Raw genomic sequence first — 27235 nt, forward strand, 5'->3', positions numbered from 1 at the left:
GTGGTATAGATGGGTTGTGGGACAGTATGCACCCACTAGAGACTGGTTGTGCTGACTGGGCTGTGGTTGAGGGTAGTGGCAGAGGAGGGCGGACGCGCGAGGAGCGATCTGGTCAGTGCTAGTGTGGTCGTGATAGTAAGTGGTCATATTGTTACTTAGGTACTCCAACCTCTTTATAGTGTTGACCCACGTAAATCGCACTCGTGTTTCTTCAACAATAATACAAAATTCTACTCTTAGTGTTTGTTCTGAACCCTTATCCTCCTAGTGTTTGTTCTGAACCCTTATCCTCCTAGTGTTTGTTCTGAACCCTTATCCTCCTAGTGTTTGTTCTGAACCCTTATCCTCCTAGTGTTTGTTCTGAACCCTTATCCTCCTAGTGTTTGTTCTGAACCCTTATCCTTCTAGTGTTTGTTCTGAACCCTTATCTTCCTAGTGTTTGTTCTGAACCCTTATCCTCCTAGTGTTTGTTCTGAGCCCTTATCCTTCTAGTGTTTGTTCTGAACCCTTATCCTCCTAGTGTTTGTTCTGAACCCTTATCCTCCTAGTGTTTGTTCTGAACCCTTATCCTCCTAGTGTTTGTTCTGAACCCTTATCCTCCTAGTGTTTGTTCTGAACCCCTACCCTCCTAGTGTTTGTTCTGAACCCTTATCCTTCTAGTGTTTGTTCTGAACCCTTATCCTCCTAGTGTTTGTTCTGAACCCTTACCCTCCTAGTGTTTGTTCTGAACCCTTATCCTCCTAGTGTTTGTTCTGAACCCTTATCCTCCTAGTGTTTGTTCTGAACCCTTATCCTCCTAGTGTTTGTTCTGAGACCTTATCCTCCTAGTGTTTCTTCTCAACCCTTATTCTCCTAGTGTTTGTTCTGAACCCTTATCCTCCTAGTGTTTGTTCTGAACCCTTATCCTTCTAGTGTTTGTTCTGAACCCTTATCCTCCTAGTGTTTGTTCTGAACCCTTATCCTCCTAGTGTTTGTTCTGAACCCTTATCCTCCTAGTGTTTGTTCTGAACCCTTATCCTTCTAGTGTTTGTTCTGAACCCTTATTCTCCTAGTGTTTGTTCTGAACCCTTATCCTCCTAGTGTTTGTTCTGAACCCTTATCCTCCTAGTGTTTGTTCTGAACCCTTATCCTCCTAGTGTTTGTTCTGAACCCTTATCCTCCTAGTGTTTGTTCTGAACCCTTATCCTCCTAGTGTTTGTTCTGAACCCTTATCCTCCCAGTGTTTGTTCTGAACTCTTAGCCTCCTTGTGTTTGTTCTGAACCCTTATCCTTCTAGTGTTTGTTCTGAGCCCTTATCCTCCTAGTGTTTGTTCTGAACCCTTATTCTCCTAGTGTTTGTTCTGAACCCTTATCCTCCTAGTGTTTGTTCTGAGCCCTTATCCTCCTAGTGTTTGTTCTGAACCCTTATTCTCCTAGTGTTTGTTCTGAACCCTTATCCTCCTAGTGCTTGTTCTGAACCCTTATCCTCCTAGTGTTTGTTCTGAACCCTTATCCTCCTAGTGTTTGTTCTGAACCCTTATCCTCCTAGTGTTTGTTCTGAGCCCTTATCCTCCTAGTGTTTGTTCTGAACCCTTATTCTCCTAGTGTTTGTTCTGAACCCTTATCCTCCTAGTGCTTGTTCTGAACCCTTATCCTCCTAGTGTTTGTTCTGAACCTTCATGTTGATTAACTTGGTGAAATATGAGATGTTTCTAAGAAGCTGAACTAAAGAGTTTATCATACTATTATGTGACATATGTGTACAGTATCCTATAGCAATACAGGTACGCTCTCTACTGATACAGTAAAGTAATGAGTGTGGTGGTAGAGCAGTGTCGTGCTACAGTGTGGTGCTAGTGTGGTGGTACAGCCAATTGGTGATATATCAGAGTGATGCTCGAGGCCTGTGTTGGCAATTTGGTGTTATGCCAGTTATATAGCACTGTCGTGGTATGATAGTGATAGAACAGTTTAATGTGGTGGTACAGCAGTGTAGTGGTGGTGTTGTAGTATAGCATCATGGTGGTGGTGTTGTGGTATAGCAGCGTGGTAGTGGGTTTGTGGTATAGCATCATGGTGGTGGTATTGTGGTATAGTAGCGTTGTGGTGATGTGTGGTATAGCAGCGTGGTGGTGGTGTTGTGGTATAGAAGCGTGGTGGTCTTGTTGTGGTGTAGCATCATGTTGGCGTTGTGGTATGATAGTGTTTGTTCTGAACCCTTATCCTCCTAGTGTTTGTTCTGAGCCCTTATCCTCCTAGTGTTTGTTCTGAACCCTTATCCTCCTAGTGTTTGTTCTGAACCCTTATCCTCCTAGTGTTTGTTCTGAACCCTTATCCTCCTAGTGTTTGTTCTGAACCCTTATCCTCCTAGTGTTTGTTCTGAGCCCTTATCCTCCTAGTGTTTGTTCTGAACCCTTATCCTCCTAGTGTTTGTTCTGAACCCTTATCCTCCTAGTGTTTGTTCTGAACCCTTATCCTCCTAGTGTTTGTTCTGACCCTTATCCTCCTAGTGTTTGTTCTGAACCCTTATCCTCCTAGTGTTTGTTCTGAACCCTTATCCTCCTAGTGTTTGTTCTGAACCCTTATCCTCCTAGTGTTTGTTCTGAACCCTTATCCTCCTAGTGTTTGTTCTGAGCCCTTATCCTCCTAGTGTTTGTTCTGAGCCCTTATCCTCCTAGTGTTTGTTCTGAGCCCTTATCCTCCTAGTGTTTGTTCTGAGCCCTTATCCTCCTAGTGTTTGTTCTGAACCCTTATCCTCCTAGTGTTTGTTCTGAACCCTTATCCTCCTAGTGTTTGTTCTGAACCCTTATCTTCCTAGTGTTTGTTCTGACCCTTATCCTCCTAGTGTTTGTTCTGAACCCTTATCCTCCTAGTGTTTGTTCTGAACCCTTATCCTCCTAGTGTTTGTTCTGAGCCCTTATCCTCCTAGTGTTTGTTCTGAACCCTTATCCTCCTAGTGTTTGTTCTGAACCCTTATCCTCCTAGTGTTTGTTCTGAACCCTTATCCTCCTAGTGTTTGTTCTGAACCCTTATCCTCCTAGTGTTTGTTCTGAACCCTTATCCTCCTAGTGTTTGTTCTGAGCCCTTATCCTCCATCATGGTGTTGGTGTTGTGGTATAGCAGCGTGGTGGTGGCTTTGTGGTATAGCATCATGGTAGGGGTGTTGTGGCATAGCACCGTGCTGGTGATGATGTGGTATAGCAGCGTGGTGGTGGTGTTGTTGTATAGCATCATGGTGGTGGTGTTGTGGTATAGCACCGTGCTGGTGATGGTGTGGTATAGCAGCGTGGTAGTGGTGTTGTGGTATAGCATCATGGTGGTGGTGTTGTGGTATAGTAGCGTGGAGATAGTGTTGTGGTATAGCAGCGTGGTAGTGGTGTTGTGGTATAGCATCATGGTGGTGGTGTTGTGGTATAGTAGCGTGGAGATGGTGTTGTGGTATAGCAGCGTGGTGGTGGTGTTGTGGTATAGCATCATGTTGGTCTTGTTGTGGCATAGCGGCGTGGTGATGGTGTTGTGGTATAGAATCATGGTAATGGTGTTGTGGTATATCATCACGGTGGTAGTGGTATAGCAGCGTGGTGATGATGTTGTGGTATAGCATCATGGTGGTGGTGTTGTGATTTAGCAGCGTGGTGGTGGTGTTGTGGTATAGCATCATGGTGGTGGTGTGGTATAGCAGCGTGGTGGTGGTGTTGTGATTTAGCAGCGTGGTGGTGGTGTTGTGGTATAGCATCATGGTGGTGGTGTGGTATAGCATCATGGTGGTGGCGTTGTGATTTAGCAGCGTGGTGGTGGTGTTGTGGTATAGCATCATGGTGGTAGTGTGGTATAGCATCATGGTGGTGGCGTTGTGATTTAGCAGCGTGGTGGTGGTGTTGTGGTATAGCATCATGGTGGTGGTGTGGTATAGCATCATGGTGGTGGTGTGATTTAGCAGCGTGGTGGTGGTGTTGTGGTATAGCATCATGGTGGTGGTGTGGTATAGTAGCGTGGTGGTATAGTATCATGGTGGTATAGCATCATGGTGGTAGTAATGTGGTACAGCAGCATGGTGATGGTTTTGTGGTGTAGCATCATGGTGTTGTGCTGTAGTATAGCATCATGATAGTGTTTTGGTATAGCAGTTTGGTGGTTGTGTTGTGGTATAGCAGCGTGCTGGTGATGGTGTGGTATAGCAGCGTGGTGGCAGTGTTGTAGTATAGCATCATGGTGGTGATGTTGTGGTATAGCAGCGTGGTGGTGGTGTTGTGGTATAGCATCATGGTGGTCTTGTGGTATAGCAGCGTGGTGGTGTTGTGGTATAGCAGCGTGGTGTTGGCGTTGTGGTATAGAATCATGGTGATGGTGTTGTGGTATAGCATCATGGTGTTAGTGTTGTGGTATATCAGTGTGGTGATGATGTTGTGGTATAGCATCATGGTGGTAGTGTTGTGGTATAGCAGCGTGGTGATTATGTTGTGGTATAGCATCATGGTAGTCATGTTGTGGCATAGCAGCGTGGTGGAGGTGTTGTGGTATAGCATCATGGTGGTCTTGTTATGGTATAGCAGCGTGGTGGTGGCGTTGTGGTATAGCATCATGGTGATTTGTGGTATAGCAGCGTACTGGTGGTGTTGTGGTACAGCAGCGTGGTGGTGGTGTTGTGGTATAGCATCATGGTGGTGGTGTGGTATAGCAGCGTTGTGGTACTGCTGTGGTATAGCGGCGTGGTGTTGTTGTGGTATTGCATCATGGTGGTGTTGTGGTATAGCAGCGTGGTGGTGGTGTTATGGTATAGCAACGAGGTGGTGGTGCTGTGATATAGCATCATGTTGGTGGTGCTGTGGTATAGCAGCGTGGTTGTGGTGTTTTGGTATGGCATCATGGTGGTGGTGTGGTGTAGCAGCTTGGTGGTGGTGTTGTGGTATAGCAGCGTGATGGTGGTGTTGTGGCGTAGCCTCAAGGCAGTGTTGTGGTATAGCAGCATGATGGTGGTGTTCTGGTATAGCATCATGGTGGTGGTGTGGTATAGCATCATGGTGGTGGTGTGGTATAGCAGCGTCATGGTGGTGTTATGGTATAGCATCATAGTGGTGCTGTGGAATAGCAGCGTGATGATGGTGTTGTGGTATAGCAGCGTGGTGATTGTGTTGTGGTATAGCAGCGTGATGGTGATGTGGTATAGCAGCGTGGTGATAGATAGTGCTTTTTGGTATAGCATCATGGTGGTGGTGTTCTGGTACAGCACGTGGTGGTGGTGTTTCTTGGTATAGCATCATGGTGGTGTTGTGGTATAGCAGCGTCGTGGTGATGTGGTATAGCAGCGTGATGGTGGTGTTGTAGTACAGCAGTGTGGTATAGCAGGGTGGTGGTGGTGTTGTGGTATAGCAGCGAGGTGGTGGTTTAGTGGTATAGCCTAATGATGGTGGTGATGTGGTATAGCAGCGTAGTGATGGGGTTATGGTATAGTAGCGTGGTGGAGCTGTTGTGGCATAGCATCATGGTGGTGGTGATGTAGTATAGCAGCGTGGTCTTCCTCAGAGATTGCATCGTTAGCAGCACTGATTCATATTAAGATCTTTGCGTAAATTTTGATCCTTGTGAACATTAAGATCCTTGTGTACATTAAGATCCTTTGTAATTAAGATCCTTATGAATACTAAGATCCTTGTGTATATCAAGATCTTTGCGTACATTAAGCTTCTTGCGTACATTAAAAACTTTGCAAACCTTAAGATCCTTGCGTACATTAAAAAAGTAAACCTTAAGATCCTTATGTACGTTAAGACCCTTGTGAAAATTAAGATCTTTGTGAACATACAGATCTTTGTGAAAATTAAGATCCTTGCGTGCATTAAGATCCTTGTGAATATTAAGATCCTTCCATACATTAAGATCCTTGCGTACATTAAGATCCTTGTGTACATTAAGATCCTTGTGAACATTAAGATCCTGTGTACATTAAGATCCTTGTGAACATTAAGATCCTTGTGAACATTAAGATCCTTCCATACATTAAGATCCTGTGTACATTAAGATCCTTGTGAACATTAAGATCCTTGTGAACATTAAGATCCTTCCATACATTAAGATCCTTGCGTACATTAAGATCCTTGTGTACATTAAGATCCTTGTGAACATTAAGATCCTGTGTACATTAAGATCCTTGTGAACATTAAGATCCTTGTGAACATTAAGATCCTGTGTACATTAAGATCCTTGTGAACATTAAGATCCTTGTGAACATTAAGATCCTTGTGAACATTAAGATCCTTGTGTACATTAAGATCCTTGTGAACATTAAGATCCTTGTGAACATTAAGATCCTGTGTACATTAAGATCCTTGTGAATATTAAGATCCTTGTGTACATTAAGATCCTTGTGAACATTAAGATCCTTGTGAACATTAAGATCCTGTGTACATTAAGATCCTTGTGAACATTAAGATCCTTGTGAACATTAAGATCCTTGTGAACATTAAGATCCTTGTGTACATTAAGATCCTTGCGTACATTAAGATCCTTCCATACATTAAGATCCTTGCGTACATTAAGATCCATCCATAAATTAAGATCCTTGCATACATTAAGTTCCTTGCGTACATTAAGATTCTTGTGTACATTAAGATCCTTGTCATACATTAAGATCCTTGCATACATTAAGATCCTTGCGTACATTAAGATCCTTGTGTACATTAAGATCATTCCATACATTAAGATCCTTGCATACATTAAGATCCTTGCGTACATTAAGATCCTTGCATACATTAAGATCCTTGTGAACATTAAGATCCTTGCGTACATTAAGATCCTTGCGTACATTAAGATCCTTGCATACATTAAGATCCTTGCGTACATTAAGATCCTTGTGTACATTAAGATCCTTGCATACATTAAGATCCTTGCGTACATTAAGATCCTTGTGTACATTAAGATCCTTGCGTACATTAAGATCCTTGCATACATTAAGATCCTTGCATACATTAAGATCCTTGCGTACATTAAGATCCTTGCGTACATTAAGATCCTTGCATACATTAAGATCCTTGCGTACATTAAGATCCTTGCGTACATTAAGATCCTTGCGTACATTAAGATCCTTGCGTACATTAAGATCCTTGCGTACATTAAGATCCTTCGTACATTAAGTTCCTTGCGTACATTAAGATCCTTGCGTACATTAAGATCCTTGCGTACATTAAGATCCTTTTTAACATCAAGATCCTTAGGTTATTTAAGATCCTTACGTATATCAAGATTCTTGCGTACATTAAGATCCATGCGTATAGTAAAAACGTTGCAAACCATATATTTGTTGCATACATTTAGATGCTTGTGTACATTGAAAACGTTACAAACCTTAAGATTCTTGCGTACATTAAGATCCTTGCATACATTAAGATCCTTGCGTTCATTAAGATCCTTGCCTACATTGAGATCCTTCTGAACATTAAGATCCTTGCATACATTAAGATCCTTCTGAGCATTAAGGTCCTTGTGATCATTAAGATCCTTGCCTACATTAAGTTCCTTGCGTACATTAAGATCCTTCTGAACATTAAGATGCTTGCATACATTAAGATCCTTGTGAACATTAAGATCCTTATGAACATTAAGATCCTTGTGAACATTAAGATCCTTGCATACATTAAGATCCTTGTGAACATTAAGATGCTTGCATACATTAAGATCCTTGTGAACATTAAGATCCTTATGAACATTAAGATCCTTGTGAACATTAAGATCCTTGCATACATTAAGATCCTTGTGAACATTAAGATGCTTGCATACATTAAGATCCTTGTGAACATTAAGATCCTTATGAACATTAAGATCCTTGTGAACATTAAGATCCTTGCATACATTAAGATCCTTCTGAACATTAAGATGCTTGCAGACATTAAGATCCTTGTGAACATTAAGATCCTTATGAACATTAAGATCCTTGTGAACATAAAGATCCTTGCAAACATTAAGATCCTTGCGCACATTAAGATCCCTTTGAACATTAAGATCCTTGTGAACATTAAGATGCTTGCATGCATTAAGATCCTTCTGAACATTAAGATGCTTGCATACATTAAGATCCTTGTGAACATTAAGATCCTTATGAACATTAAGATCTTTGTGAACATTAAGATCCTTGCATACATTAAGATCCTTCTGAACATTAAGATGCTTGCATACATTAAGATCCTTGTGAACATTAAGATCCTTATGAACATTAAGATCCTTGTGAACATAAAGATCCTTGCAAACATTAAGATCCTTGCGCACATTAAGATCCCTTTGAACATTAAGATCCTTGTGAACATTAAGATCCTTTTGAACATTAAGATCCTTGTGAACATTAAGATCCTTGCGTATGTTAAGATCATTGTGAACATTAAGATCCTTGCGTACATTAAGATTCTTGCATGCATTAAGATTATTGTGAACATTAAGATTCTTGTGAACATTAAGATTCTTGCATACATTAAGATCCTTGTGAACATTAAGATCATGGAGTATATTAAGATCCTTGTGAACATCAAGATCCTTGCGTACATTAAGATCCTTGCGTACATTGAGATCCTTGTGAACATTAAGATCCTTGTGAACATTAAGAACCTTGCGTACATTAAAATCCTTGTGAACATTAAGATCCTTGCATACATTAAAATCCTTGTGAATATTAAAATCCTTTTGAATATTAAGATCCTTTTGAACATTAAGATCCTTGTGAACATTAAGATCCTCGTGAACATTAAGAACCTTGCGTACATTAAAATCCTTGTGAACATTAAGATCCTTGCATACATTAAAATCCTTGTGAATATTAAAATCCTTTTGAATATTAAGATCCTTTTGAACATTAAGATCCTTGTGAACATTAAGATCCTTGTGAACATTAAGATCCTTGTGAATATTAAGATCCTTGAGTACATTAAGATCCTTGTGAACATTAGGATCCTTGTCAACATTAAGATCCTTGCGTATATTAAGATCCTTGTGAACATTAAGATCCTTGTGAACATTAAGATCCTTGTGAATATTAAGATCCTTGTGAACATTAAGATCCTTGTGAACATTAAGATCCTTGCGTATATTACGATCCTTGCGTTCATTAAGATCCTTGTGAACATTAAGATCCTTGTGAACATTAAGATCCTTGTGAATATTAAGATCCTTGTGAACATTAAGATCCTTGTCAACATTAAGATCCTTGTGAACATTAAGATCCTTGTGAATATTAAGATCCTTGTGAACATTAAGATCCTTGCATGCATTAAGATTCTTGTGAACATTAAGACCCTCGTGAATATAAAGATCCTTGCATACATTAAGATCCTTGTGAACATTAAGATCCTTGTGAACATTAAGATCCTTGTGAATATTAAGATCCTTGTGAACATTAAGATCCTTGTCAACATTAAGATCCTTGCGTATATTACGATCCTTGCGTTCATTAAGATCCTTGTGAACATTAAGATCCTTGTGAACATTAAGAACCTTGCGTACATTAAAATCCTTGTGAACATTAAGATCCTTGTGAACATTAAGATCCTTGCATACATTAAGATCCTTGTGAATATTAAAATCCTTTTGAATATTAAGATCCTTTTGAACATTAAGATTCTTGCAAACATTAAGATCCTTGCGTATATTAAGATCCTTGTGAACATTAAGATCCTTGCAAACATTAAGATCTTTGCGTACATTAAGATCCTTGTGAACATTAAGATCCTTGTGAACATTAAGATCCTTGCGTATATTAAGATCCTTGTGAACATTAAGATCCTTGTGAACATTAAGATCCTTGCGTACATTAAGATCCTTGTGAACATTAAGATCCTTGTGAACATTAAGATCCTTGTGAATATTAAGATCCTTGAGTACATTAAGATCCTTGCGTACATTAAGATCCTTGCGTACATTAAGATCCTTGCGTACATTAAGATCCTTGTGAACATTAAGATCCTTGTGAACATTAAGATCCTTGTGAATATTAAGATCCTTGTGAACATTAAGATCCTTGTGAACATTAAGATCCTTGCGTACATTAAGATCCTTGTGAACATTAAGATCCTTGTGAACATTAAGATCCTTGTGAATATTAAGATCCTTGTGAACATTAAGATCCTTGTGAACATTAAGATCCTTGTGAACATTAAGATCCTTGTGAACATTAAGATCCTTGTGAATATTAAGATCCTTGTGAACATTAAGATCCTTGTGAACATTAAGATCCTTGTGAACATTAAGATCCTTGTGAATATTAAGATCCTTGTGAACATTAAGATCCTTGTGAATATTAAGATCCTTGTGAACATTAAGATCCTTGCGTACATTAAGATCCTTGCGTACATTAAGATCCTTGCGTACATTAAGATCCTTGTGAACATTAAGATCCTTGTGAACATTAAGATCCTTGTGAATATTAAGATCCTTGTGAACATTAAGATCCTTGCATGCATTAAGATTCTTGTGAACATTAAGACCCTCGTGAATATAAAGATCCTTGCATACATTAAGATCCTTGTGCACATTAAGATCCTTGATGTGATCATACAGCAGGGTGGTGACATGACCATACAGCAGGGTGATGATTTGACCATACATCACGGTGGTGATATGATCATACAGCACGATGGTGATGTGATCATAGAGTAGGATGGTGATGTGACCATATAGCAGGATGGTGATATGATCATACAGCAGAGTGATGATATCGTCATACAGAAGGGTGATGATATGATCATACAGGAGGGTGATGATATGATCATAGAATAGGGTGGTTATATGATGATACAGCAGGATGGTGATATGATCATACAGCAAGGTGGTGATGAGGTCATACAGCAGGGTGATGATATGATCATACAGCAGGGTGGTGATATGATCATACAGCAGGATGATGATATGATCACGCAGCAGGATGGTGATGTGATCATACAGCAGGGTGGTGATGTGACCATAGAGCAGGGAGATGATATGATCATACAGCAAGATGGTGATATGACCATACAGCAGAGTGATGATTTGATCATACAGCAGGGTGGTGATATGATCATACAGCAGGGTGATGATGTCATCATACAGCAGGGTGGTGATATGATCATACAGTAGGATGGTGATATGATCATAAAGCAGGGTGGTGATGTGATCACACAGCAGGGTGATGATATGATCAAACAACAGGGTGATGATACGATCATACAGCAGGATGGTGATATGATCATACGCAGGGTGGTGATGTGATCATACAGCATAGTGATGATATGATCATACAGCAGGGTGGTGATACGACCATACAGCAGGATGGTGATATCATCGTACAGCAGGGTGATGATATGATCATTGAGCAGGGTGATGATATGATCATATAGCAGGGTGGTGATATGATCATACAGCAGGGTGGTGATGTGATCATACAGCAGGATGGTGATATGATTATACTGCAGGGTGGTTATGTGACCATACGGCAGGGTGGTGATATGATCATTTAGCAGGATGGTGATATGATCATACAGCAGGATGGTGATATGATCATACATCAGGACGGTGATGTGATCATACAGCAGGGTGGTGATTAGACCTTACAGCAGGGTGATGATATGATCATGCAGCAGTATGATGATATCGTCATACAGCAGGGTGATGATATGATCATACAGCAGGGTGATGATATGATCATACAGCAGTGTGGTGATATGATCATACAGCAGGATGGTGATATGTTCATACAGCAGGGTGGTGATGTGATCATAAAACAGGGTGATGATTTGATCATCCAACAGGGTGGTGATATGATCATACAGCAGGATGGTGATGTGATCATACAGCAGGATGGTGATGTGACCATACAGCAGGATGGTGATATGATCATACAGAAGGATGATGATATCGTCATACAGCAAGGTGATGATAAGATCACGCAGCAGGGTGATGATATGATCATACAACAGGGTGATTATATGATCATACAGCAGGATGGTGATATGATCATACAGCAGGGTGGTGATGTGATCATACAGCAGGGTGATGATTTGATCATACAGCAGGGTGGTGATATGATCATACAGCGGGATGGTGATGTGATCATACAGCAGGATGGTGATGTGACCACACAGCAGGATGGTGATATGATCATACAGCAGGATAATGATATCGTCATACAGCACGGTGATGATAAGATTATACAGCAGGATGGTGATCTGATCATACAGCAGGATGGTGATGTGATCATACATCAGGATAATGATGTGATCATACAGCAGGGTGTTGATATGACCATACAGCAGGGTGATGATTTGATCCTACAGCAAGGTGGTGATATGATCATACAGCACGATGGTGATGTGATCATACAGCAGGATGGTGATGTGACCATAGAGCAAGATGGTGATGTGATCATACAGGTGGATGATGATATCTTCATACAGCAGGGTGATGATAAGATCATACTGAGCAGGGTGATGATATGATCATACAGCAGGGTGATAATATGATGATACAGGAAGATGGTGATATGATCATACAGCAGATTGGTGATGTGAACACACAGCAGGGTGATGATATGATAATACAGCAGGGTGGTGATATGATAATACAGTAGGGTGGTGATATGATCATACAGCAGGGTGATGATATGATAATACAGCAGGATGGTGATGTGATCATACAGCATTGTGATGATATGACCATACAGCAGGGTGATGATTTGATCCTACAGCAAGGTGGTGATATGATCATACAGCAGGGTGGTGATGTGATCATACAGCAGGATGGTGATGTGATCATACAGCATTGTTATGATGTCATCATACAGCAGGGTGGTGATATGATCATACAGCAGGGTGATGATATGATAATACAGCAGGGTGGTGATATGATCATACAGCAGGGTGGTGATATGATAATACAGCATGGTGGTGATATGATCATACAGCAGGGTGATGATATGATAATACAGCAGGATGGTGATATGACCATACAGCAGGATGGTGATGTGATCCTACAGCAGGGTGATAATATGATCATACATCAGGGTGGTGATGTGGTCATACAGCAGGATAGCGATATGATCATTCATCAGGGTGGTGATATGATCATACAGCAGGATGATGATATGATCATACAGCAGGATGGTGATATGACCATACAGCAGGATGGTGATGTGATCCTACAGCAGGGTGATAATATGATCATACATCAGGGTGGTGATATGGTCATACAGCAGGATAGTGATATGATCATACAGCAGGGTGGTGATGTGATCATACAGCAGGGTGATGATAAGATAATACAGCAGGGTGATGATGCGATCATACAGCAGGGTGGTGATATGATCATACAGCAGGATGGTGATGTGACCATACAGGAGGATGGTGATGTGACCATACAGCAGGAAGGTGAAATGATCATACAGCAGGATGGTGATATGATCATACAACAGGGTAATGATATGATCATACAGCAAGATGGTTATGTGATCATACAGCAGGGTGGTGATATGATATGATCATAAAGCAAGATGTTGATATGACCCTACAGCAGGGTGGTGACGTGATCATACAGCAGGGTGAGGATATAATTATACATAAGGATGGTGATATGATCATACAGCAGGGTGATGTGATCATCCAGCAGGGTGATGATATGATCATACAAATGGGTGATGATATGATCATACAAATGGGTGATGATATGATCATACAGCAGGATGGTGATATGATCATAGAGAAGGCTGGTGATGTGATCATACAGCATTGTGAGGATATGATCATACAGCACGGTGGTGATATGATCATACAGCACGCTGGTGATATGATCATACAGCAGGATCGGGATATGAACATACAGCAGGCTGGTGATGTGATCATACAGCAAGGTGATGATATGGTCATACAACAGGGTGAAGATATGATCAGACAGGAGGGTGGTGATGTGATCATACAGCAGGGTGATGATATGATCATACAGCAGGGTGGTGATATGATCATACAGCAGGGTGATGATGTGATCGTACACCAGGGTGATGACATGATCATACAGCAGGATCGGGATATGAACATACAGCAGGCTGGTGATGTGATCATACAGCAAGGTGATGATATGGTCATACAACAGGGTGATGATATGATCATACAGCAGGCTTGTGATGTGATCATACAGCAGGGGATGATATGATCATTCAGCAGGGTAGTGATTCGATCATACATCAGGGTGGTGATATGATCATACAGCAGGATGGTGATATGATCATATAGCAGGATGGTGACATGATCATACAGCAGAGAGATGATATGATCATACAGCAGGGTGGTGATGTGATCATACAGCAGGGTGGTGATATGATAATACAGCATGGTGGTGATATGATCATACAGCAGGGTGATGATATGATAATACAGCAGGATGGTGATATGACCATACAGCAGGATGGTGATGTGATCCTACAGCAGGGTGATAATATGATCATACATCAGGGTGGTGATATGGTCATACAGCAGGATAGTGATATGATCATTCATCAGGGTGGTGATATGATCATACAGCAGGATGATGATATGATCATACAGCAGGATGGTGATATGACCATACAGCAGGATGGTGATGTGATTCTACAGCAGGGTGATAATATGATCATACATCAGGGTGGTGATATGGTCATACAGCAGGATAGTGATATGATCATACAGCAGGGTGGTGATGTGATCATACAGCAGGGTGATGATATGATCATACAGCAGGGTGATGATATGATCATACAGCAGGATGGTGATGTGATCATACGGCAGGATGGTGATGTGACCATAGAGCAGGATGGTGATATGATCATACAGCAGGAGAGTGAAATCGTCATACAGCAGGGTGATGATAAGATCATACAGCAAGGTGATGATATGATCATACACCAGGGTGATGATATGATCATACAGCAGGATGGTGATATGATCGTACAGCACGGTGGTGATGTGATCATATAGCAGGGTGATGATTTGATCATACAGCAGGGTGTTGATATACTCATACAGCAGGATGGTGATTTGATCATACAGCAGGATGGTGATGTGACCACACAGCAGGGTGGTGATATGATCATACAGCAGGATGATGATATCGTCATACAGCAGGGTGATGTTAAGATTATACAGCAGGATGGTGATATGATCATACAGCAGGATGGTGATGTGATCATACATCAGGATGGTGATGTGATCATACAGCAGGGTGGTGATATGACCATACAGCAGGGTGATGATATGATCATACAGCAGGATGGTGATGTGATCATACAGCATTGTGATGATATGATCATACAGCAGGGTGATGATATAACCATACAGGAGGGTGGTGAAATGATCATACAGCAGGGTGATGATATGATCATACAGCAGGGTGATAATATGATCATACAGCAGGCTGATGATATGATCATACAGCAGGGTGATGATATGATAACACAGCAAGATGGTGATGTGATCATACAGCATTGTGATGATATGATCATACAGCAAGATGGTGATATGACCATACAGCAGGGTGGTGATGAGATCCTACAGCAGGGTGATAATATGATCATACATCAGGATGGTGATATGATCATACAGCAGGGTGGTGATATGGTCATACAGCAGGCTGATGATATGATCATACAGCAAGATGGTGATATGACCATACAGCAGGATGGTGATGTGATCCTACAGCAGGGTGATAATATGATCATACATCAGGGTGGTGATATGGTCATACAGCAGGATGGTGATATGATGATACAGCAGGGTGGTGATGTGATCATACAGCAGGGTGGTGATGTGATCATATAGCAGGGTGATGATATGATCATACAACAGAGTGATGATATGATCATACAGCAGGATGGTGATATGATCATAGAGCAGGATGGTGATGTCATCATACAGCATTGTGATGATATGATAATACAGCAGGGTGATGATATGATCATACAGCAGGGTGGTGATATGATCATACAGCAGGGTGGTGATGTGACCATACAACACGGTGAAGATATGATCATACAGCAGGGTGGTGATGTGACCATACAGCAGGATGGTGAAATGATCATATTGCAGCGTGATCATGTGACCACGCTGCAGGATGATAATATGAACATACAGCAGGATGGTGATATGATCATACAGCAGGACGGTGATATGATCATACAGCAGGGTGCTCATATGAACACACAGCAGGATGGTGATATGATCATACAGAAAGATGGTGATGTGACCATACAGCAGGATGGTGATGTGATTATACAGCAGGGTGATGATATGATCATACAGCAGGATGGTGATGTGACCATACAGGAGGATGGTGATGTGACCATACAGCAGGAAGGTGAAATGATCATACAGGAGGATGGTGATATGATCATACAACAGGGTAATGATATGATCATACAGCAAGATGGTTATGTGATCATACAGCAGGATGGTGATATGTTATGATCATACAGCAAGATGTTGATATGACCATACAGCAGGGTGGTGACGTGATCATACAGCAGGGTGAGGATATGATTATACGTATGGATGGAGATATGATCATACAGCAGGGTGATGTGATCATCCAGCAGGGTGATGATATGATCATACAAATGGGTGATGATATGATCATACAGCAGGATGGTGATATGATCATAGAGAAGGCTGGTGATGTGATCATCCAGCAGGGTGATGATATGATCATACAAATGGGTGATGATATGATCATACAAATGGGTGATGATATGATCATACAGCAGGATGGTGATATGATCATAGAGAAGGCTGGTGATGTGATCATACAGCATTGTGAGGATATGATCATACAGCACGGTGGTGATATGATCATACAGCAAGGTGATTATATGATCAGACAGGAGGGTGGTGATGTGATCATACAGCAGGATGATGATATGATCATACACCAGGTTGGTGATATGATCATACAGCAGGGGGATGATGTGATCGTACACCAGAGTGATGACATGATCATACAGCAGGATCGGGATATGAACATACAGCAGGCTGGTGATGTGATCATACAGCAAGGTGATGATATGGTCATACAACAGGGTGATGATATGACCATACAGCAGGCTTGTGATGTGATCATACAGCAGGGGGATGATATGATCATTCAGCAGGGTGGTGATTCGATCATACATCAGGGTGGTGATATGATCATACAGCAGGATGGTGATATGATCATATAGCAGGATGGTGACATGATCATACAGCAGGGAGATGATATAATCATACAGCAGGGTGGTGATGTGATCATACAGCAGGGTGGTGATATAATCAAACAACAGGGTGGTTATATGATCATAAAGCAGGGTGAAGCTATGATCATACAGCAGGGTGGTGATGTGTTCATATCGTAGGATTGTGATGTGATCATACAGCAGGATGGTGACATGATCATACGGCTGGTTGGTGATATGATCATACAGCAGGGTGATAATATGATCATACTGCAGGGTGATGATATGATCATACACAGGGTGATAATATGATCATACAGCAGGGTGATGATATGATCATACAGCAGGGTGATGATATGATCATAGATCTGGGTGGTGATGTGATCATACAGAAGGATGGTGATGTGATAATACAACAGGATGGTGATATGATCATACAGCAGGGTGATGATATGATCATACAGCAGGGTGATGATATGATCATAGATCTGGGTGGTGATGTGATCATACAGAAGGATGGTGATGTAATAATACAACAGGATGGTGATGTGACCATACAGCAGGATGGTGATATGATCATACAGAAGGATGATGATATCGTCATACAGCAAGGTGATGATAAGATCACACAGCAGGGTGATGATATGATCATACAACAGGGTGGTGATATGATCATACAGCAGGATGGTGATATGATCATACAGCAGGGTGGTGATGTGATCATACAGCAGGGTGATGATTTGATCATACAGCAGGGTGGTGATATGATCATACAGCAGGATGGTGATGTGATCATACAGCAGGATGGTGATGTGACCACACAGCAGGATGGTGATATGATCATACAGCAGGATAATGATATCGTCATACAGGAGGGTGATCATAAGATTATACAGCAGGATGGTGATCTGATCATACAGCAGGATGGTGATGTGATCATACAGCAGGATGGTGATGTGACCATACAGCAAGAAGGTGATATGATCATACAGGTGGATGATGATATCTTCATACAACAGGGTGATGATAAGATCATACTGAGCAGGGTGATAATATCATACAGCAGGGTGATAATATGATGATACAGCAGGATGGTGATATGATCATACAGCAGATTGGTGATGTGATCATACAGCAGGGTGATGATATGGTCATACAGTAGGGTGGTGAAATGATCATACAGCAGGGTGATGATATGATAATACAGCAGGATGGTGATGTGATCATACAGCACTGTGATGATATGATCATACAGCAGGGTGATGATATGATCATACAGGAGGGTGGTGAAATGATCATACAGCAGGGTGATGATATGATCATACAGCAGGGTGGTGATATGATCATACAGCAGGGTGGTGATGTGACCATACAACAAGGTGAAGATATGATCATACAGCAGGGTGGTGATGTGACCATACAGCAGGATGGTGAAATGATCATACTGCAGGGTGATTATGTGAACACGCTGCAGGATGGTAATATGAACATACAGCAGGGCGGTGATATGATCATACAGCAGGATGGTGATATGATCATACAGCAGGACGGTGATATGATCCTACAGCAGGGTGATAATATGATCATACATCAGGGTGGTGATATGGACATACAGCAGGATTTAATATGATCATACAGCAGGGTGGTGATGTGATCATACAGCAGGGTGATGATAAGATAATACAGCAGGGTGATGATGCGATCATACAGCAGGGTGGTGATATGATCATACAGCAGGATGGTGATGTGACCATACAGGAGGATGATGATGTGACCATACAGCAGGAAGGTGAAATGATCATACAGGAGGATGGTGATATGATCATACAGCAGGGTAATGATATGATCATACAGCAAGATGAATATGTGATCATACAGCAGGGTGGTGATATGATATGGTCATACTGTAAGATGTTGATATGACCATACAGCAGGGTGGTGACGTGATCATACAGCAGGGTGAGGATATGATCATACAGCAGGATGGTGATATGATCATAGAGAAGGCTGGTGATGTGATCATACAGCATTGTGAGGATATGATCATACAGCACGGTGATGATATGATCATACAGCAGGGTGATGATATGATCAGAAAGGAGGGTGGTGATGTGATCATACAGCAGGGTGATGATATGATCATACAGCAGGGTGATGATATATCATACAAGGGTATGTATATAGAGGGTAGATTGACATATAGCAGGGTGATGATATGATCATACAGCAGGGTGGTGATATGATCATACAGCAGGTGATGATATGATCATACAGCAGGGTGTGATTATTTAATACAGCAGGTGTGATATGATCATACAGCAGGGTGGTGATATGATCATACAGCAGATGGTGATATGTAATCATAGAGAGGGGATGATATGATCATACAGCAGGTGATGATATGATCATACAGCAGGTGATGATATGATCATAAGCAGTGGTGATATGATCATACAGCAGGTGTGATGATGATCATACAGCAGGTGGTGATGTTACCATGACAGAGGATGGTGATATGATCATACGCAGGTGTGATATGATCATACAGCAGGGTGATGATATGATCATACAGCAGGGTGTGATATGATCATACAGCAGGGTGTGATTGATCATACGCAGGGTGATGATATGATCATACAGCAGAGTGATGATATGATCATACAGCAGGTGGTGATATGATCATAAGCAGGAGGTGATTGATCATACAGCAATGTGATGATATGATCATACATCAGGGTGATTATATGAACATACAGCAGGGTGGTGATATGACCATAGAGCAGGATGATGATATGAATATAGCAGGATGTATTGATCATACAGCAGGGTGATGATATGATCATACAGCAGGTGATGTAGTCATACAGCAGGGTGATGATATGACATATCAGGGTGATGATATGATCATACAGCAGGTGGTGATATAATCATACAGCAGGGTGGTGATATGCACATACAGCAGGGTGGTGATATGATCATACACAGGGTGATGATATGATCATACAGCAGGTGGTGATATAAGGTTACATACAGGGGATGGTGATATGATCATACAGCAGGGTGGTGATATGATCATACAGTGGGTGATATGATCATACAGCAAGGTGATGATATGATTATACAGCAGGGTGGTGAATGATCATACAGCAGGATGGTGATGATCATACAGCAGGGTGTATATGACCATACAGCAGGTGATGATATCATACACAGGGTGGTGATATGATCATACAGCAGGATGGTGATGTGATCATAGCAGGATGTATATTATCATACAGCAGGGTGATATTGATATACAGCAGGATTAATGTGATCATACATCAGGGTGATGATATGATCATATGCAGGGTGTGAATGATCATACAGCAGGTGGTGATATGATCATACAGCAGGTGTGATATGATCATACTAAGGTACTTGATCATACAGCAGGTTAGCAGGGTGATGATATGATCATACAGCAAAAAAAAAAAAAAAAAAAAAAAAAAAAAAAAAAAAAAAAAAAAAAAAAAAAAAACAGCAGGATGGTGACATGATCAAACAGCAGGGTGGTGATATGATCATACAGCAGGGTGAAGCTATAATCATACATCAGGGTGGTGATTTGATCATACAGCAGGTGGTGATGTGATCATCAGCAGGGTGATGATATGATCATACAGCAGGGTGTGATATGATCATACAGCAGGATGGTGATATGATCATACAGCAGGATGGTGATGTGATCATACAGCAGGGTGGTGATATGATCATACAGCAGATGGTGATATGATCATACAGCAGGGAGAATGTTATTATCATACAGCAGGATGGTGATATGATCATACAGCAGGTGGTGATTGATCATACACAGGTGGTGATTGATCATACAGCAGGGTGGTGATATGACATACAGCAGGGTGATGATATGATCATACACCACGGTGATGATATGATCATACAGCAGAGGTGATGTGATCATACAGAGTGGTGATGTTTATACATACAGCAGGATGGTGATATGATCATACAGCAGGTGGTGATATGATCATACATCAGGGTGATGATATGATCATACAGCAGGTGGTGATATGATCATACAGCAGGGTGATGATATGATCATACAGCAGGATGGTGATATGATCATACAGCAGGGTGGTGATGTGATCATACAGCAGGGTGATGATATGATCATACAGCAGGTGGTGATATGATCATACAGCAGGGTGATGATATGACCATATATCACAGCAGGTGTGATATGATCATACAGCAGGTGGTGATTGACATACACAGGTGATGATATCATACAGCAGGTGTGATTGATCATACAGCAGGTGGTGATATGATCATACAGCAGGGTGGATGATGTGACATACAGCAGGTGGTGATATAGATCATACAGCAGGGGTGATATGATTACAGCGTAGTATGACACAGCAGTGGTGATATGATCATACAGCAGGGTGGTGATGTGATTATACAGCAGGGTGATGATATGATCATACAGAGGGTGTGATATGATCATACAGCAGGTGATGGATATGATCATACAGCAGGTGGTGATATGATCATACAGCAGGATGGTGATGTGATCATACAGCAGAATGGTGATGTGATATACATCAGCAGGTGATGATATGATCATACAGCAGGGTGGTGATATGATCATACAGCAAGGTAGTGATATGATCATAAAGCAGGGTGGTGATATAATCATAGAGCAGGATGATGATATTATCATACAGCAGGGTGATGATATGATCATACTCAGGGTGATGATATGATCATACAGCAGGATGATGATATGATCACACAGCAGGATGGTGATATGATCATACATAAGGGAGGTGATTTGATCATACAGCAGGGAGATGATATGATCATACAGCAAGGTGGTGATATGATCATACAGCAGGGAGATGATATGATCATACAGCAGAATGGTGATATTATCATACAGCAGGGTGATGATATGATCATAGGGCAAGGTGGTATGATCATATATCAGGGTGGTGATGTGACCATACAGCAGGGTGGTGATGGGACCATACAGCAGGATGGTAATATGATCTTACACCAGGATGGTGATAAGATCATACAACAAGGGTGGTGATATGATTATACAGAAGGGTGATGATATAATCGTACAGCATGGCGATGATATGATCATAGAGAAGGTTGGTGATGTGATCATACAGCAGTGATGATATGATCATACAGCAGGGTGGTGATGTGATGATACAGAAAGGTGTTGATATGATCATGCAGCATGATGGTCATATGATCATAGAGTAGGATGGTGATATAATCATACCGGAGGGTGATCATATTATCATACAGTATTGTTATGATATGATCTTAGAGCAGGGTGATGATATGATCATACAGCAGGGTGGTTGATCATACAGCAGGTTGGTGATTTGACCATATAGCAGGGTGGTGATGTGACAATACAGCAGGAGTGTGATATGATCATACACCAGGATGGTGATATGATCATACAGCAGGCTGGTGATATGATCATGTAGGAGGGTGGTGATATGACCATACAGCATGGTGGTGATATGATCATATAGCAGGGTGGTGATATGATCATACAGCATGGTGATGATATGTTCATACAGCAGGGTGAAGATATGATTATACAGCTGGGTGATGATATGATCATACAGCATAATGGTGAAGTGATCATACAGCAGGGTGACGATATGATCATGCTGCAGGGAGATGATACGATCATACAGCAGGATGATGATATGATCACACAGCAGGATGGTGATATGATCATTCAGTAGGGAGGTGATATGATCACGCAGCAGGGTGGTGATGTGATCATACAGAATGGTGATATGATCATACAGAAGGGTGATGATATGATCATACTACAGGGTGGTGATATGAACATACAGCAGGGTGGTGATGTGATCATACAGCAGGGTGATGATATGATCGTACAGCAGGGTGGTGATTTGATCATACAGCACGGTGATGATATGATCATATAGCATGGTGGTGATATGATCATATAGCAGGTTGGTGATATTATCATACAGAAGGGGGATGATATTATCATACAGCAGGATGATGATATGATCAAACAGCAGGGTGATGGAAAGATCATACAGCAGTATGATATGATCATACAGCATCGTGGTGATGCGACCATACAGCAGGGTGGTGATGTGACCATACAGAAGGATGGTGATATGATCATACACCAGGATGGTGATATGATCATACAGCAGGGTGATGATATGATCATACAGGAGGATGGTGAAGTGATCATACAGCAGGGTGATGATATGATCTTACAGCAGGAAGATGATATAATCATACAGCAGGGTGATGATGTGATCATACGGCAGGATAGTGATATGATCATAAAGCAGGGTGGTGATATGATGATACAGCATGGTGGTGATATGATCATACAAATGGATGATGATGTGATCATACAGCAGGGTGGTGATATTATCATACAGCAGGATGGTGATATGATGATACAGCATAGTGGTGATATGATCATACAGCAGTGTGATGATATGATCATGCAGCAGGATGATGATATGATCATACAGCAGGGTGATGATATGATCATATAGCAGGAAGGTGATATGATCATATAGCAGGGTGGTGATATTATCATACAGAAGGGAGATGATATTATCATACAGCTGGATGATGATATGATCATACAGCAGGGTGATGATATGATCATACAGCAGGGTGGTGATATGAACATTCAGCAGAGTGATGATATGATCAAACAGCAGGGTGATGATATGATCATACAGCAGGATGGTGATATGATCATTCATCAGGCTGATGATATATTCATACAGGATGTTGGTGATGTGGCCATATAGCAGGGTGATGATATGATCATACAGCAGGATGATGATATGGTCATAAAGCAGGGTGGTGATATATCATACAGTAGGGAGGTGATACGACCACACAGCAGGGTGGTGATGTGATCATACAGCAGGATGGTGATATGATCATACAGAAGGGTGATGGTATGATCAAACTGCAGGGTGGTGATATGATCATACAGCAGGGTGGTGATGTGATCATACAGCAGGGTGGTGATATGATCGTACAGCAGGGTGGTGATTTGATCAAACAGCAGGGTGATGATATGATCATATAGCAGGGTGGTGATATGATCATATAGCAGGGTGGTGATATTATCATACAGAAGGGAGATGATATCATCATACAGCAGGATGATGATATGATCATACAGCAGGGTGATGATAAGATCATACAGCAGTATGATATGATCATACAGCATCGTGGTGATGTGTCCATACAGCAGGGTGGTGATGTGACCATACAGAAGGATGGTGATATGATCATACACCAGGATGGTGATATGATCATACAGCAGGGTGATGATATGATCATACAGCGGGATGGTGAAGTGATCATACAGCAGGGTGATGATATGATCATACAGCAGGATGATAATATAATCATACAGCAGGGTGATGATATGATCATACGGCAGGATGGTGATATGATCACACAGCAGGGTGATGATATGATGATACAGCATGGTGGTGATATGATCATACAAATGGATGACGATGTGATCATACAGCATGGTGGTGATATCATCATACAGCAGATGGTGATATGATTATACAGCATAGTGGTGATATGATCATACAGCAGGATGATGATATGATCATACAGCAGGATGATGATATCATCATACAGCAGGGTGGTGATATGAGCATTCAGCAGTGTGATGATATGATCATACAGCAGGGTGGTGATATGATCATGCATCAGGGTGATGATATATTCATACAGGATGTTGGTGATGTGACCATATAGCAGGGTGATTATATAATCATACAGCAGGATGATGATATGATCATACAGTAGGGTGGTGATATTATCGTACAGCAGAGTGATGATATGATCATACAGCAGGGTGGTGATATGATCAAACAGCAGGTTGGTGATTTGACCATACACCATGGTGGTGATATGATCATACTGCAAGGTGATAATATGATCATAGAGCAGGGTGATGATATGATCATACAGCAAGGTGATGATATGATCACACAGCAAGGTGATGATATGATCATAGAGCAGGGTGGTGATATGATCATACAGCAGGTTGATGATATGATCATACAGCAGGATGGGGATATGATCATACAGCAGGATGGTGATCTGATCATACAGCAGGGTGGTGATTTGATATTACTGCAGTGTGATGATATGATCATACTGCAGGGTGGTGATATGAACATACAGCAGGGTGGTGATATGATCATACAGTAGAGTGATGATATGATCATAGAGCAGGGTGATGATATGACCATACAGCAGGATGGTGATATGATCATACAACAATGTGGTGTTGTGACCATACAGCAGGGTGGGGATGTGATCATAGAGCGCGGTGGTGATATGATCATACAGCAGTGTGATGATATGATCATACAGCAAGGTGATAATACGATCATACAGCAGGGTGATGATATGATGATACAGCAGGATGATGATATGATCACACAGTAGGGTGATGATATGAACATACAGAAGGGTGATTATATGATCATAGAGCAGGGTGATGATATTATCATACAGCAGGAAGGTGATATGTTCATACAGCAGGGTGGTGATGTGACCATACACCAGGGTCGTGATGTGACCACATACAGCAGGGTGGTGATATGATCATACAGCAGGATGGTGATAAGATCATACAGCAGGATGATGATATGATCATATAGCAGGGTGGTGATATCATCATACAGCAGAGTGATGATATGATCATAGAGCAGAATGGTGATATGATCATACACATCATGATGGTGATGTGATCATACAGCAAGGTGGTGATGTGATCATACAGCAGGGTGGTGATATGATCATACTGCAGAATGATGATATGTTCATACTCCAGGGTGGTGATATGATCATAACACATGGTGATGATATGGTCATACAGCAGGGTGATGATATGATCATACAGCAGGGTGGTGATATGATCATACGGCATAGTGATCATATGATCATACAGCAGGGTGATGATATGATCATACAGCAGGGTGATGATATGATCATACAGCAGGATGGTGATATGATCATACAGCATGGTGGTGATGTGCCCATACAGCAGGATGATGATATGATCATACAACAGGGTGGTGATGTGACCATACAGCAGGACGGTGATATGATCTTACAACAAGGTGATGACATGATCATACAGCTGGGTGGTGATATGATCATACAGCATAGTGATCATATGATCATACAGCAGGGTGATGATATCATCATAGAGCAGGGTGATGATATTTTCAGACTGTAGGATGGTGATATGATCATACAGAAGGGTGGTGATGTGACCATACAGCAGAATGGTGATATGATCATACAGCACGATGGTGATGTGACCATACAGCAGGACGGTGATATGATCTTACAACAGGGTGATGATATGATCATACAGCAGGGTGATGACATGATCATACAGCTGGGTGGTGATATGATCAAAAAGCAGGATGGTGATGTGATCATAGCGCAGGATGATGATATGATCATACAGCAGGGTGATGATATGATCATACTGCAGGGTGATGACATGATCATACAGCAGGGTGGTGATATAATCATACAGCAGGGTGATGATATGATCATACAGCAGCGTCATGATATGATCACACAGCAGGGTGATGATATGATCATACAGCAGGGTGATTATATAATCAAACAGGAAGGTGATGATATGATAATAGAGCAGGTTGGTGATATGATCATACATCAGCAGGATGATGTGTTCATACAACAGGGTGATGATATGATCATACTGCAGGGTGATGAAATGATCATACAGCAGGGTGGTGATATAATCATACAGCAGGGTGATGATATGATCATACAGCAGCGTCATGATATGATCACACAGCAGGGTGATGACATGATCATACAGCAGGGTGATTATATAATCAAACAGGAAGGTGATGATATGATCATAGAGCAGGTTGGTGATATGATCATACAACAGCAGGATGATGTGTTCATACAGCAGGGTGATGATATGATCATACTGCAGGGTGACGACAT

General features: G+C 41.4%; 1 protein-coding gene across 2 annotated transcripts in view; it reads left to right on the plus strand.

The window, feature by feature from the left end:
• Positions 1-27235, plus strand: part of LOC139758179 (alkaline phosphatase-like) — a 136778-nt gene continuing 109543 nt past the window's right edge. Inside the window, exon 1 of one of the 2 annotated variants that reach the window (XM_071679388.1) lies at positions 1-135. The gene's annotated coding sequence lies outside the window, so the exon portion shown is untranslated. The remainder of the gene's footprint in view (positions 136-27235) is intronic. The other variant, XM_071679389.1, reaches the window with a different exon arrangement.

This window comes from Panulirus ornatus, chromosome 29 (genome assembly GCF_036320965.1).
Source record: "Panulirus ornatus isolate Po-2019 chromosome 29, ASM3632096v1, whole genome shotgun sequence".
Lineage (NCBI taxonomy): Eukaryota > Metazoa > Arthropoda > Malacostraca > Decapoda > Palinuridae > Panulirus > Panulirus ornatus.